We start from the raw sequence: 16,513 nt of genomic DNA, 5'->3' as shown, positions 1-16,513 counted from the left end.
ACATTGGAGATAGATATTTCCCACAGATCACACAGACCCACTAAGAATTTGAAAACAAATCAAAACATTGATAAACTCCCCTATACGTTAGGCGAAATACTGCAGTGTGCAATCACAGCGGCAAGATTTGTGACCCGTTGCCATGAGTAAAGGGCAACCAGTGGAGCACAAACATTGTAAATGCCACCAATATTTATCTTCCCTTACTATTCATACTACAACTATTTGCACATTGCTAAAACACAGTGCCTTTAGTAAGTATTCACACCCCTTGTCTTTTTCCACATTTTGTTGCATTACAGCCTGAAGTTATAATGAATTAAATGTAGATGTTATTTTGTCACAGTACCCCATAATGTCAAAGTGGAATTATGTTTTTAGAAATGCATTTAAAAATGAAAAGCTGAAATGTCTTTCATCAATAAGTATTCAACCCCTTTGTCATGGCAAGCCTAAATAAGTTCAGGAGTAAAAATGTGCTTAACATGTCAGATGATAATTTGCATGGACTCACTCTGTGTGCAATAATAGTGGTTAACATGATTTTTGAATGACTACTGTACCTTTTCTCTGTACCCCACACATACAATTATCTGTAAGGTCCCTCAGTGGAGCAGTGAATTTCAAACAGATTCAACCACAAAGACCAGGGAGGTTTTCCAATGACTCGAAAAGAAGGCCATCTAAGCAAACATGGAATATCCCTTTGAGCCTGGTGAAGTTATTAATTACACTTTGGATGGTGTATCAATACACCCAGTCACTACAAAGATACAGGCGTCCTTCCTAACTCAGTTGTCGGAAGGAAACCGCTCAGGGATTTCACCATGAGGCCAATGTTGACTTTAAAACAGTTTAAAGGCTGTGATAGGAGAAAGCTGAATATTACAATACAATACTAACCTAAAGGACAGAGTGAAAAGAAGTAAGCCTGTACAGAATAAAAATATTCCAAAACATGCTTCCTTTTTGCAAAACGGCACTGAAGTAAAACTGGAAAAAATGTGGCAAAGAAATGTACTTTATGTCCTGTATGCAGGGTGTTATGTTTGGGGTAAATCTAACAACACATCACTGAGTACCACGCCTCATATTTTCAAGCATGATTGTAGCTGCATAATGTTATGGGTATGCTTGTCATCGGCAAGGACTAAGGACTGTTTTTAGGATAAAAATAAACAGAATAGAGCTAAGCACAGGCAAGATCCTAGAGGAAAACCTGGTTCAGTTTGCTTTCCAACAGACGCTGGGAGACAAATTCACCTTTCAGTAGGACAATAACTTAAAACAAAAGACCCAATATACACTGGAGTTGCTTACCAAGACAACATTGAATGTTCCTGAGTGGCCTAGTTAAAGTTGACTTAAATCTGCTTGAAAATCTCTGGCAAAACTTTAAAATGTCTATCTAGCAATGATCCATTTTAATCCTACTTTGTAACACAACAAGATGTGGGAAAAGTCAAGAGGTGTGAATACTTTCTGAAGGCACTGTAGCTGATAAAAGATAGACATTTGAAGTGTTATATTATGAATGCAATATTTACTGTTAAATTCAAATTGTTTTTTGTCGATGCTGTTTTGTGTCCTCTCACTTTTGCTTATTTCACTTGCTTTGGCAATGTAAACATCTTAAACTTACAACAGGCAGAAAAAAACATCCTAAACTAAATATAAGCGTTGATATTAGTTGGCAGGGGTCTTCAACATGGTTGTGTTTTGATGTATTTGTAATACCTTAAGACTTTTTTCTGGTATATATTTTATAAGACCCCTTAGGGAGAAAGAGCGAGGGGAAGCTTCTCTGCTACAATGAGTCGGACCATTTGGATTAATCTCTCCCATCACAGGAACATCTGGCTGTGAAACCGGTCAATAAAAGGCCCATTGGCCGTGTGCGTCATGATTGACTAATTGAGCCCCTTCAAATGACAGCCTTCACAAAATCAAATGTCATCATCACTCAGGTGTATTGACAGAGGCTCGTCCATATTTAAAGAGAAATATCTATTGCGATGGTTAAATCAGGTCAATCAACAAATCCAAATTCTTTACAGCCCAACTGTATTCCAGACCAAACTAACGGATGATGTCATAGTGTTGCAGATAAACCATGAAGGTGAAATAATTACACCAGCCTTGGTTGTCTTGACAGTTATCTGTCAGATGGATTAAACTCAACGTATATTAAATTCAGCGTCTAATAACCATAATCTGTGATGCTATACGCAACAGCTAGTTAAGCAAGCAAACCAGGCAAGGTGTTGTCACAACTGAAACACGTCCGAGGCTGTTCAGTAAGCCATCTAAACCCTATGCAGTACCAATGAAAAGCTTGGTTGTGAAGGTTCTAAGCACCTAAAAGCTAGACTATTATCCAGCTAACACCTGTAATGTGGAAAGGCCGATTTCATTTTTAATTTTTTTTATTCGTTATTTAACTAAGGAAGTCAGTTAACAACAAATTCTTATTTACAATGACGGCCGATTAAAGTACATGTTTTATCAAGAGCAGACACTTTTGCATGTGAATTCCTTAGTTGTTACTCCACATGCTTGACATAGGTCACTTTGTATTGATGACTTCACCGGCGGCTTTGAACGGGGCATCAGGCTCAAGCCGAGAGGCAACCCAGTTTTAAAACGAATGCAATAACGCTTCACCTGGTGCAAACGCCCTCATTGCCGTCTTACCTTGTCCATAGACTGCTTGCAGGGTAAAGAAACCACTATGCCATTTTGTAATTTGGGTGAATTATCCCTTTAATAACTGACTCTACAAACAGAAGCATGTGAGTTGAACTCCTCGAGAGCCAACAGAAAGCAACAGACAATATTCATATGCATTGTCACGCTCAACGTCCCAGCAAATAATAAGAAATAATAACAAAAGATGTGCCCCCTCCCTTCGCTCTCTTGAAGTGAGAGCGTCGCTTCCTGCATACCTCGAATTCAGTCACTGGTAAATGTGTCATATCAGCTCTCTCCGAATCTTTAGACACAAGAGTAGACATAATATTGCATGCAGGGACAGACAAGCTCACAGTGCCATTGTAACACTTTCACTAGACAACAATGTATACACCCAGTAAATATTCAGTTATTTCCCACAATGCATTGGAGCTGAAGTCTAATGATGGTAGGTGTGACAGGCCTGCCATGAGAAGGGGATGTTCAGCCATAATGCATCGCCGGTTTTAACAGTGTGTGTTTCCACCAAACCTGAATGTACATTTCTAGAATATGTCATATTTCACTGGGTACCAGTGACTTTCTTCAGAACAGGACGCAGTCTAAAAGAGCTGTGTGAGTCACCCCTGCAAACACTATACCCAAGCGCGCACACACACACACACACACACACACACACACACACACACACACACACACACACACACACACACACACACACACACACACACACACACACACACACACCGCGTACAGTAAGTGCAGTACCCAGAGGTCGAGCCTCATGCACAGTTAATGTTTCTCCTGTCTAGATGATTAACATTGCCTGATCCCCGCTCCCAAACGGCGCCCAAATTTCAGTCTCCTCCGGACTCACCTTCTGTGTTCAACACACTCCTGGACCTCAGTAAAAATAGCTGTTCCACCCCTGTGGTTCACTTTGTTCCAGCTTGCTGTCAGAACAAGCTCTTTGTCCACTGTGATGGCAGGCCTGGGAGACATCGATTTAAAGACAGGAAATAGAGAATGTTTGGAAAGTTCACAGTGAATGTATTTATTTGTTTAAGCTGTTTGGGATTTTTTTTTTATTACATGTATTATGTCTATTCAGACAAACACTTTTAATAATTTAACAATGAGCTGACCACATTCACTGCCATACATGAACTCAACTACTTCCTGTTTTCTTACGACAACTAACCTCTGACCAATCAGAATAGAGAAAAGTAGTTGCTAGGTAGATAATCAATTACAATTCCAAACAACTGATTCAGCATATTTTAGAACGACACAACATTGACTTAGAAAATTATATTTATTGTAATATAATTCTACACATGGTCATTTACATGTAAAAGGACCCATGAGCACCAACACGTGGAGTTTATAGGAGCATATCAAATTTGGTGTCAAATGAAAGCTTAGAGACAATATTTTTGGGAAATGAAGGCATGAATATGTTTTTCAACCATTTTCCATCCTAAAAATTAGGAATAAGCAAAGGCTTCTGGTACTGGTACTTCCTGTATAGAGCTCAATTTTTGTGTATTTTATTTTATTCCTCGTGTTAGTTACTATTTCATTTTTTATTATAATTTCTTAAACTGCATCGTAGGGAAAGGTTCGTAAGCAATCACTTTACTGTAAAGTTTACACGGGTTGTATGCGGGGGCATGTGATAAATACAATTTGATTTGATTTCTAGTCACACAGATTGAAAAGGGGTCATAAAAAATTGACTAGAAAAAGTCTTATAAAGGTATTAGAAATACATCAAAACACATTCATGTTGAAGTAAATGTATATGTAAGTTTAAGAAATACTTCCTGGAGTCCTAGAAAAAACACGCATACAGTGTGCTCTGAAAGTATTGGTTCAGTGACACTTTTGTTGTTTTGACTCTGTACTTTGGATTTGAAATGTTACAATGACTATGAGGTTAAAATGCAGACTGTCAGCTTTAATTTTAGGGTGTTTTCATCCATATCTGTCACGTCCTGACCAGTAAAAGGGGTTGTTTGTTATTGTAGTTTGGTCAGGGCGTGGCAGGGGGTGTTTGTTTAGTGTGTTTCAGGTTTTTTGGGGTAATGTTCTATGTTAGTCTATTTCTATGTCTGTGTCTAGTTATTCTATTTCTATGCTTAGTTTATTGGGTTGACCTTCAATTGGAGGCAGCTGTTCCTCGTTGCCTCTAATTGAAGGTCCTATTTAATAGGGGCGTTTTTTCATTGGGATTTGTGGGTAGTTGTTCCGCGTGTAGCTGGGTGCCTCACAGGACTGTTTTTCGTCGTTGTTTTTTGATTAAGTGTTTATTTTGGTTTTCTTCTAAATAAAGAAGATGAGTATTCACATTCCCACTGCGTTTTGGTCCACTTTGTACGACGAACATGACAGAACTACCCACCACCAACGGGCCCAGGAGGAGCAAGGACCCTGGGCCAGGGAAAGAAGGGAGTGGAGGACATCATGGACATGGGAGGAGGTACTGGCAGGGGACAAGACCCTGCCATGGAAACAGGTGGAGACAGCGAGGGAGGAACGGTGACAGTACGAAGAGCGAGGCCAACGACGGAAGCATGACAGGCACCCCCAAGAAATGTTTTGGGGGGGCACATGGGTAGTTTGGCTGGGCCAAGGGTGAGCCCTAAGCCAACTCCCCGTGCTTATTATGGGGAGCAGCGGATCATGAGAGCGCCGGTCTATGCGTAAGTACGCACGATCTCGCCCATGCGCACGCACAGTCCGGTGCGAGCGATCCCAGTCCCTCGCAAGTGCCGTGCTAGAGTGGGCATCCAGCCAGGTAGGAGTATGCCTGCGCAGCACATCTGGTCACCAGTGCGTCTCCTAGGCCCAGGCTACCCTGCGCCTGCTCTACGCACGGCAGCCATCAGGCCTCTGCACAGCCCAGTTTGCCCTGTGCCAGCACTCCGCCCGTGCAGGGCTACTGTGACTACCCAGCCAGGACATGTGGTGCAGGCTGTGCGCTCCAAACCTCCAGTGCTTGTTCATGGCCCGGTGTACCCTGTTCCTGCTCCTCGCACTAGCCCTGAGGTGCGTGTCTCTAGTCTGGTACCTCCAGTACCAGCCCCATGCACTAGGCCTCCAGTGCATCAGCCCAGTCCAGTTCGTCCTGCTCCTGCTCCTCGCACTAGCCCTGTGGTGCGTGAAAATAGCCTGGCGCCTCCAAAGCCAGCCCCACACATCAGGCCTTCAGTGTGCAGTCCCCGTCCAGAGCTTCCGACGACAGTACCCCGTCCAGAGCTTCCGACGACAGTACCCCGTCCAGAGCTTCCGACGACAGTACCCCGTCCAGAGCTTCCGACGACAGTACCCCGTCCAGAGCTTCCGACGACAGTACCCCGTCCAGAGCTTCCGACGACAGTACCCCGTCCAGAGCTTCCGGCGACAGTACCCCGTCCAGAGCTTCCGGCGACAGTACCCCGTCCAGAGCTTCAGGCGACAGTACCCCGTCCAGAGCTTCCGGCGACAGTACCCCGTCCAGAGCTTCCGGCGACAGTACCCCGTCCAGAGCTTCCGGCGACAGTACCCCGTCCAGAGCTTCCGGCGACAGTACCCCGTCCAGAGCTTCCGGCGACAGTACCCCGTCCAGAGCTTCCGGCGACAGTACCCCGTCCAGAGCTTCCGGCGACAGTACCCCGTCCAGAGCTTCCGGCGACAGTTCCCCGTCCAGAGCTTCCGGCGACAGTTCCCCGTCCAGAGCTTCCGGCGACAGTTCCCCGTCTAGAGCTTCCGGAGATGGCCCACAGTCCGGAGCCTGCAGAGATGGCCCACAGTCCGGAACTGGCGCAGCCAGAGTCGCCCTCCAGTCCGGAGCTCCCCAGCGACGCGCATCAGTCCGGAGCTCCCCAGCGACGCGCATCAGTCCGGAGCTCCCCAGCGACGCGCATCAGCCCGAGGTCTCCAGCGACGCGCCTTAGCTCTGAACCTTCAGCGGGGGTGGACAGGTTAGGTTGGAGACTAAGGCCGGAGCCTGAGCCACCTCCATAGTAGGAGGATTGGGGGGGGGGGGTGTAGCACAAGAACCGTCGGTGACGGTGGCCACCCTCCCTTCCCTCCCTTTAGTTTGGGTTTATTTTTGTTTTGGGGTTTATTTTTGTGTTTTTTGTTTGAGGTGCATCCGGGGTCTGCACCTTTGGGGGGGGGGGGTACTGTCACGTCCTGGCCAGTAAAAGGGGTTGTTTGTTATTGTAGTTTGGTCAGGGGGTGTTTGTTTAGTGTGTTTCGGGGGTTTTGGGTAATGTTCTATGTTAGTCTATTTCTATGTCTGTGTCTAGTTCTATTTCTATGCTTAGTTAATTGGGTTGACCTTCAATTGGAGGCAGCTGTTCCTCGTTGCCTCTAAATGAAGTTCCTATTTAATAGGTGTTTTTTCATTGGGATTTGTGGGTAGTTGTTCCCGTGTGTAGCTGGGTGCCTCACAGGACTGTTTTTCGTCGTTGTTTTTGGATTAAGTGTTTATTTTGGTTATCTTCTAAATAAAGAAGATGAGTATTCACATTCCCGCTGCGTTTTGGTCCCATCCTTATGATGAACGTTACAATATCGGGTGAAGCTTTTAGAAATTGCAGCACTCTTTGTACATAATCCCCCCGTTTTAGGGTACCAAAAGTATTGGGACAAATTCACTTAAATAAGTTGTCAAAAGTTTAGTATTTGGTCCCATATTCCTAGCACGCAATGATTATATCAAGCTTGTGACTCTACAAACTTCTTGGATGCATTTGCTGTTTGTTTTGGTTGTGTTTCAGATTATTTTGGGCCCAATAGAAATGAATGGTAAATAGTGTAGTGTGTTATTTGAGTAATTTTGATTGTAAAATAGAATATGTTTCTGAACACTTTTATATTAATGTGGATGCTACCATGATCACAGAGAATTCTGAATGATCGTAAATAATGAGTGAGAAAGTTAGACGCACAAATGTTCACCATTATAATAACAGGGGAGGTTAGTATTTTTTGGGGTGGGTATGATATTTGTGCATCTGTAACTTTCTCACGCATCATTATTCATTGAGGACTGTCCGTAATTATGGTAACATCCACATTAATAATCAAAAACAACCAAAAAAACAGCAAATGCATCCAAAAAGTCATTGTATCAGTTCAAAACTAAAGTGCTGTCCAAAAATGTTTACTGTCCAAATACTTTTGAAGCTCACTGTATCTAACATATTAGAAAATCTCTCTCTCTCTCGTGAGGAGGGAGGATTATGAAAGTTCAATTAGTTTGTTTTGTCACGGATAAATTATTCAGTGATTAAAATGCGGCACTCTCTTACCAAATCGGTAACAGTAAAAACAAATAATTCATGAACAGAATGAATGCAATTGAAATGGCCACAATGGGAAAACGTAGTAGTCACAAAGCACAGCTGTAGTAGAGTAAAGTACAGTAGAGCACACGAGTAGAGTATAATGTAATTTATAAACCGGGTCGATCGAGCCCTGTATGCTGATTGGCTTTAAGACGTGGCATATGAGACATAAACCGAGTGGTTTGAGCCCTGAATGCTGATGGGCTGAAAGCAGTGGTATATCAGACCGTATACCACAGGTATGACAAAAAAATACTATTTACTGATCTAATTATGTTGGTAACCAGTTTATAAAAGCAATAAGGCCCCTTGGGGGTTCGTGGTATATGGCCAATATACCACGGCTAAGGGCTGTATCTAGGCACTCTGTGTTACGTTGCGCATAACAGTCCTTAGCCATGGTAGATTGGCTGTCACGGTTGTCGAAAGAACGGGACCAAGGCGCAGCGTGTGTAGAGTTCCATATCTTTATTCCAAAGTGAAACTTCTAGCAAAAACAAATAAATCAAATAAACGAACAACTAAACGTGACTACGTGGTGCACAGGCACAAACACAAAACAATATCCCACAAACACAGGTGGGAAAAATAGCGACTTAAATATGATCCCCAATTAGAGACAACGATTACCAGCTGCCTCTAATTGGGAATCATACAAAACACCAACATAGAAAAGATAAACTAGAACACAACATAGAAATATAAACTAGACTACCCCCTAGTTACGCCCTGACCTACTACACCATAGAGAAGCAAGGGCTCTCTATGGTCAGGGCGTGACATTGGCCATATACCACAAACCCCCTCGGGCCTTATTGCTTAATATGCCATACTAACTTTACTAGTCTACTCTACTTTTCTTTACTGTATTGTACTGCAGTGGTTCCCAAACTGTGGGGATCGCCCCCCTTAAGGGTCAGCGGGGTGGGTAACTCACTCTGTCTTTAAACTTACTCTTCAAGTTGTAATAGTAGAATGCACAAGGTGCATTTCTGAAATTGGGTAGTGTATCATCAGTTTTCCTTGTCATGTCAGTCATTGCATACCTTAGAGAGCTATTTATAACATGTCAGAAATGTCCAGATCAACAGGCCATGTATGTCAGCTAACATTTTTTAGCTAGGTTTTTTTAGCCCATAGATTTTGTAGTAATGTTCGAGTCACTCAAATATCACATTAATACACATTAGACATGCAAAAAATGTATAGAATTGCAATATAATTTGCTTTGAAACTGACCCAGAGCATCCCAAACATGCTCAATGGATAACATGTCTGGTGAGTATGCAGGCCATGGAAGAACTGGGACATTTTCAGCTTCCTGGAATTGTGTACAGATCCTTGCGACATGGGTGAAACATGAGGTGATGGCGGCAGATGAATGGCACGACAATGGGCCTCGTCACAGTATCTCTGTGCATTCAAGTTGCCATCGATATAATGCAATTGTGTTCGTTGTCCGTAGCATATGCCTGCCCATACCATAACCCCACCGCCACCATGGGACACTCTGTTCACAATGTTGACATCAGCAAACCACTCACCCACACAACGCCATACAATCTGTCTGCTATCTGCTTGGTACAGTTGAAACAGGGATTAATCCGTGAAGAGCATACTTCTTCAGCATGCCAGTGGCCATTGAAGGTGAGAATTTGCCCACTGAAGATGGTTACGAACCGGAACTACAGTCAGGTCAAGACACTGGTGAGGACGACGAATATGCAGATCAGCTTCACTGAGATGGTTTCTGACAGTTTGAGAAGAAATTCTTCGGTTGCGCAAACTCAGTTTCATCAATTGTCCGGGTGGCTGGTCTCAGATAATCCCGCAGGTGAAGAAGCCGGATGTGGAGTTCCTGGGCTTGTAAATTTTCTAAAACTACGTTGGAGGCAGCTTATGGTAGAGAAATTAACATTCCATTATCTAGCAACAGCTCTGGTGGAAATTCCTGCAGTCAGCATGCCAATTGTACACTCCCTCAAAAGTTGAGACATCTGTGGCATTGGGTTGTGAAACAATACTGCACATTTTAGATTGTCATTTTATTGTACCCAGCACAAGGTTCACCTGTGTAATGATCATGCTGTTTAATCAGCTTCTTGATATGCCACACCTGTCAGGTGGATGGATTATCTTGGCAAAGGAGAAATGTTCACTAACACGGATGTAAACAAATCTGGGCACAACATGAGAGAAATAAGCCTTTTGTGTAAATGAGAAATTTCGGGGATCTTTTATTTCAGCTCATGAAACACTATACATATTACGTTTGTTTTTCGGTTCACTGTAGCTACATGCAAAATGTGTGTAAATGTGTATCAGTCAGATAATCAGCATTTGTATTTACCAATGCCTATAAAATGGATCCCTTGTGATGCATGGTGTACAGTAGCTTCATTATCAAATCCAAACGTTTTAATTGAAGTGGTCCATATTTCAATAGACATTTTGAGTGAATATGGTAAGAATAAATAAGTATACATTATACTGCAAGATAGCTTTTATAAAGCCTAGAACACCAAGACTATCTTGTGTTGTTTGAATCCACCTAGCTACTTTTCTGTTGCTAGCAGCTATGTCATGATCCCCGGCTGTCATGCACAGGCTGCACTCTCAAATCAACGCTGATTAGGTCCAGGTGTGTGTTTGTCCTTCCAAATATGGTAATCAATACAGATTCTTTGGTCTAGTGGTTGTGCCCATTTACACACTCACATAAGTACATCCTTCTTCTGGTTTTACCTGTCTATGTTCACTTAAGCCTGACAGGGTTCAAATACTTGAACAATCATTTCAAATACTTTCACCATTTGCTTGAGTCTGCCTGGAGTGCCAGATGGGCGGGGTTTGCCATTTTGGGACTTTTCTATTGGTTTATTAAACCAGGCACACTTTAACAGGCACAAATAAATAAACAGGCACAAATAAAGTATATTTTTATTTGCATTGTGAGATTTTTTTTTGGGGGGGGGATTGCCATATCAGCACTGATGATATTTGTATTTTTGCATTGTTTTAGTTAGGCTACTGTAGGTTGCTAAAATGATGTACATGTCTTCCTATAGACACAAAATGGCTTTCCATATGACATTTAATTACCAAAAGACTCCCACGTGAGCTTCCTTCTAGTATCCTGATATTCCTTGCCCAGTATCTGTAACAAGTAAGAAGCATGCTCGAATGAAGGGCTGTCTCTCTCCTTCACACTGTCTGATTTGCTTAGCCAAGGCACTGACGTCTAACGCTAACCTGAACGAAACCACTGGAAATCTTGGCTGTGTTTCAGAGGGCTAGATTTGGGCTAGCCCAACGACCTTCTCTCAGAGATCATGGAAAGTTTGCCGGCACAGTACGTCACAGCCAGCACAAGCTCAGAGAGAGAACAAAAGTGGAAATATGAAATGTGTTGAAGCTGTCACTAATGTTTGTAGTAGACATGACTGAAGGAGTGTAGTAACTTGTGAACATGTGGCTCATGTCAGAACATGTATCACTGATTAATCATTGATTATTTGGATCATTATTTTTGTCATATAATAAATACACAATGGAAATGTGTAAAATATTTATTAGAATGCATCAAGATTTAGATACTTGTAATTTAAACTGTGTGACAATGACAATGTTCTGCTTCTGGTCACTTTAATCACTTCAATGCAACACGTCAGAGATACTCTATATCATGATGACATGGTCTTGTGTCCGCCCTAACAATGGAAGTCATTGTCGCAAAGGCGGAAAGGCAGGTGGGAGGAGGCGAGATCAGGTGGGAGCATTCTAGCCAAAAAGAGGGCCGAAACGTGCGTGAACAACAGACACAACTCCGATATAAAATCGTTTTTCTCAAAGTTGCAGAGATGCCACGTGCGTCCACTTATATCAGTGCATTCGTAACAAACTAAACATTACAAAACTTCTACTCAAGTTAGAAAATTCAAAATACATGTATTTAAATTAAATACAAGTATTTTGTAGTTTATTTTGATACATTGATCTTTATGGTATTTTGTAATTGTACTAATATATAAAAACATTTGTAGACCAAATCTGACACAATCTGACAGATTTTGACGCCTCTTCCTCTTTAAACACGTCAATATTCAGAGCCACATGAACACCTACCAGCCATCTCATTGGGTGGGAATAATGTGTGAACCTTATAGGATGACATCCATAGAGAATCAAGATAAACAACTGAGAGTTCTAGAATCCGGAAGAATTCTCAAGACGTAATTATAGTGAGTGACGTAAGTTAACCAATTTAGCCTTCCGGAGTATGTTAAAACAAAGTGATAAAATGGGGTTTATTGAATTTCAAGACGTCACAGAAGATTATGAAGCCCATGAAACACCACTTTAATGACGTTATTTACATACGGATTAGGGCGTGGAGTATTTTTAACCAGTAATCAGAGTCACACTGTCTATGCACAGGGATGGGCTAAAATGACAAAATACAAATACAAAATACAATTACAAAATACCATAAGATCAGTGTCTCAAATAAACTACAAAATACTTGTATTTTGAGATGTATTTAATTGAAATACATGTATTTTCAAATACAGAAATACATTTGCAAGTAGCCGGCCCAAACAAATCAAATAAAATCGAATTGAATTTGTAACATGCGCCAAATACAACAGTGAAATGCTTACTTACAAGCCCTTAACCAACAATGCAGTTTTAAGAAAAATACCTAAAACAATAAGAAATAAAAGTAACAAATAATTAAAGAGCAGCAGTAAAATAACAATTGCGAGGCTATATACAGGGGGGTACCGGTACAGAGTCAATGTGCGGGGGCACCGGTTAGTCGAGGTAATTGAGGTAATATGTACATGTAGGTAGAGTTATTAAAGTGACTATGCACAGATAATAAACAGGGAGTAGCAGCAGCGTGAAAGGGGGGGGGGCAATGCAAATAGTCTGGGTAGCCATTTGATTTGATGTTCAGGAGTCTTATGACTTCGGGGTAGAAGCTGTTTAGAATCCTCTTGGACCTAGACTTGGCGCTCCGGTACCGCTTTCCGTGCGGTAGCAGAGAGAACAGTCTATGACTAGGGTGGCTGGAATCTTTGACAATTTTTAGGGCCTTCCTCTGACACCGCCTGGTATAGAGGTCCTAGATCGCAGGAAGCTTGACCCCAGTGATGGACTGGGCCGTACGCACTACCCTCTGTAGCGTAGTGCAACAACATTCTCAGTAACAGTTACAGAAACGTTTTACTTGCTATGACTATGATGCGTGATATGTTTATCTACTTTAGTTGCATGCACTGACTGAAAAATCACTCAGGATTAGAGTGTCTGCTAAATGACCAAAATGCAAATGCATATGTGAAAATAAACATACCAAAATGAACTGCAAAGCACACTGGGTATTACTATTTGTCTTGTTTTTTGGGGCGGAGCTCATTAGAGTAATACTCAGCAGGAATTGCAATCGTACATTTTTAGATCTACAGTACCAGTCAAAAGTTTGGACACATCCACTCATTTAAGGGTTTTTCTTTATTTGTATTATTTTCTACATTGTAGAATAGTAGTGAAGACATCAAAACTATGAAATAACACATATAGAATCATGTAGTAAGCAAAAAAAAGTGTTAAACAACTCAAAATATGTTTTAGATTTTAGTCTCCTCTGAACAGTTGATGTTGAGATGTGTCTGATACTTGAACTCTGTGAAGAATTTATTTGGGCTGCAATTTCTGAGGCTGGTAACTCTAATGAACACATCCTCTGCAGCAGAAGTAACTCTGGGTCTTCCTTTCCTGTGGCGGTCCTCAAGAGAGCCAGTTTCATCATAGTGCTTAATGGTTTTTGTGACTGCACTTGAAGAAACATTCAAAGTTCTTGAAATTTTCCAGATTGACTGACCTTCATGTCTTAAAGTAATGATGGACTGTAATTTCTCTTTGCTTATTTGAGCTGCTCTTGCCATAATATGGACTTGGTACCGGAGTGCCATGTCTAGGACAAAAGGGCTTCTCAACAGTTTTTACCCCCAAGCCATAAGACTCCTGAACAGGTAATCAAATGACTACCCGGACTATTTGCATTGTGTGCCCCCCCAACCCCTCTTTTTACTCTGCTGCTACTCTCTGTTTATCTTATATGCATAGTCACTTTAACTATACATTCATGTACATACTACCTCAATTGGGCCGACCAACCAGTGCCGCACATTGGTTAACCGGGCTATCTGCATTGTGTCCCGTCACCCACCACCCGCCAATCCCTCTTTTATGCTACTGCTACTCTCTGTTCATCATATATGCATAGTCACTTTAACCATATCTACATGTACATACTACCTCAATCAGCCTGACTAACCGGTGTCTGTATGCAGCCTCGCTACTTTTATAGCCTCGCTACTGTATATAGCCTGTCTTTTTACTGTTGTTTTATTTCTTTACTTACCTATTGTTCACCTAATACCTTTTTTGCACTATTGGTTAGAGCCTGTAAGTAAGCATTTCACTGTAAGGTCTACACCTGTTGTATTCGGCGCACGTGACAAATAACCTTTGATTTGATTTGATTTGGTCTTTTACCAAATAGGGCTATCTTCTGTATACCACCCCTACCTTTTCACAACACAACTGATTGGCTGAAACGCATTAAGAAGGAAATAAATTACACAAATTAACTTTACACAAGGCACACCTGTTAATTGAAATGCATTCCAGTTGACTACCTCATGAAGCTGGTTGAGAGAATGCCAAGAGTGTGCAAAGCTGTCATCAAGGCAAAGTGTGACTACTTTGAAGAATCTCAAATTTAAAATATATTTTGATTTGTTTAACACTTTTTTGGTTACTACATGATTCCATATGTGTTATTTCATACTTGTGATGTCTTCACTATTATTCTACAATGTAGAAGGTGAGTAGGTGTTTCCAAACTTTTGACTGGAACTGAACATTTACATTTAGTTAATTTCATACCATAGTGCCATCAGACTTCTGAAACTAATGCAGGGTGAAAGGGGGCCACATAATTGTGGCCTGCTATAAAAAATGGTACAGAAAAGTATTTTGTATTTTGAAAATACCAATTACAGCTCTCAAAAGTATCTTGTTACAAAATACATCGGAGTGTAGTTCGGCCCAGTGTAATACAAATTACAAAATACTCAGAAGTAATTGAAATTCTTATTTCAAATACATGTAACAGAAATACTGCCCATCTATTTGTATGCCTTTTAAGACACATTGGTTGTGGTCTGCAAATTCTATTTCAAAATAAATAAGCCTCCATGATGCTTTGAGAAAATTACATTTCAGTGTTATTTGTAAATGTGTCCTCTCAATATCCCTGAATTAAATTGATATATGGTGTTATGGAGGTGTTAATGTGTTGTTATAGCCTTGGTTTCATATGGTTTATCAACTACAATAGATAAACTAGAGGACAGTATTATTCTCAAAAGTTGTTACTGTTGTGTTCCCAAACAGCATGTACATGTTCAGTCTTGCACTCCAGACATTTATACTGAACAAAAATATAAACGCAACATGCAACAATTTCAAAGATTTTACTGAGTTAAAGTTCATATAAAGAAATCAGTCTTTAGAAATAAATTCATTGGGCCCTAATCTATGGATTTCACATGACTGGGAATGCAGATATGCATTTGTTGGTCACAGATACCTTAAATATAAAGGTACTCTACGTCCCTGGATCAGAAAACCAGTCAGTATCTGGTGTGACCACCATTTGCCACATGCAGCGCAAAACCTATCCTTGATCAGTTGATCAGGCTGTTGTTTGTGGCCTGTGGAATGTTGTCCCATTGTACAAAGTTGCTGGATATTGTCGGGAACTGGAACACGCTGTTGTACACCTTGATCCAGAGCATCCCAAACATGCTCAATGGATGACGTGTCTGGTGAGAATGCAGGCCATAGAAGAACTGGGCCATTTTCAGCTTCCAGGAATTGTGTACAGATCCTTGCGACATGGGGCCATGCATAACCATGCTGAAACATCAAATCAAATGTTATTGGTCACATACACATGGTTAGCAGATGTTAATGCGAGTGTAGCGAAATGCTTGTGCTTCTAGTTCCTACTATGCAGTAAAATCGAACAAGTAATCTAACAAATTCACAACAACTACCTAATACACACAAATATAAAGGGATGAATAAATATATGTACATATAAATATATGGATGAGCGATGGCATGCAGATTAGGTAAGATGCAGTAGATGATGTAGTATACAGTATATACATATGAGATGAGTAATGTAGGATATGTAAACATTATTAAAGTGGCGTGATTTAAAGTGATTAGTGATACCTTTTATTAAGTCCATTTATTTAAGTGGCTAGAGATTTGAGTCAGTATGTTGGCAGCAGCCACTCAATGTTAGTGATGGCTGTTTAACAGTCTGATGGCCTTGAGATAGAAGCTGTTTTTCAGTCTCTCGGTCCCAGCTTTGATGCACCTGTACTGACCTCGCCTTC

Source organism: Salmo salar, chromosome ssa07 (genome assembly GCF_905237065.1).
Source record: "Salmo salar chromosome ssa07, Ssal_v3.1, whole genome shotgun sequence".
NCBI classification, from domain to species: domain Eukaryota; kingdom Metazoa; phylum Chordata; class Actinopteri; order Salmoniformes; family Salmonidae; genus Salmo; species Salmo salar.
Note: the sequence above shows the minus strand (reverse complement) of the source record.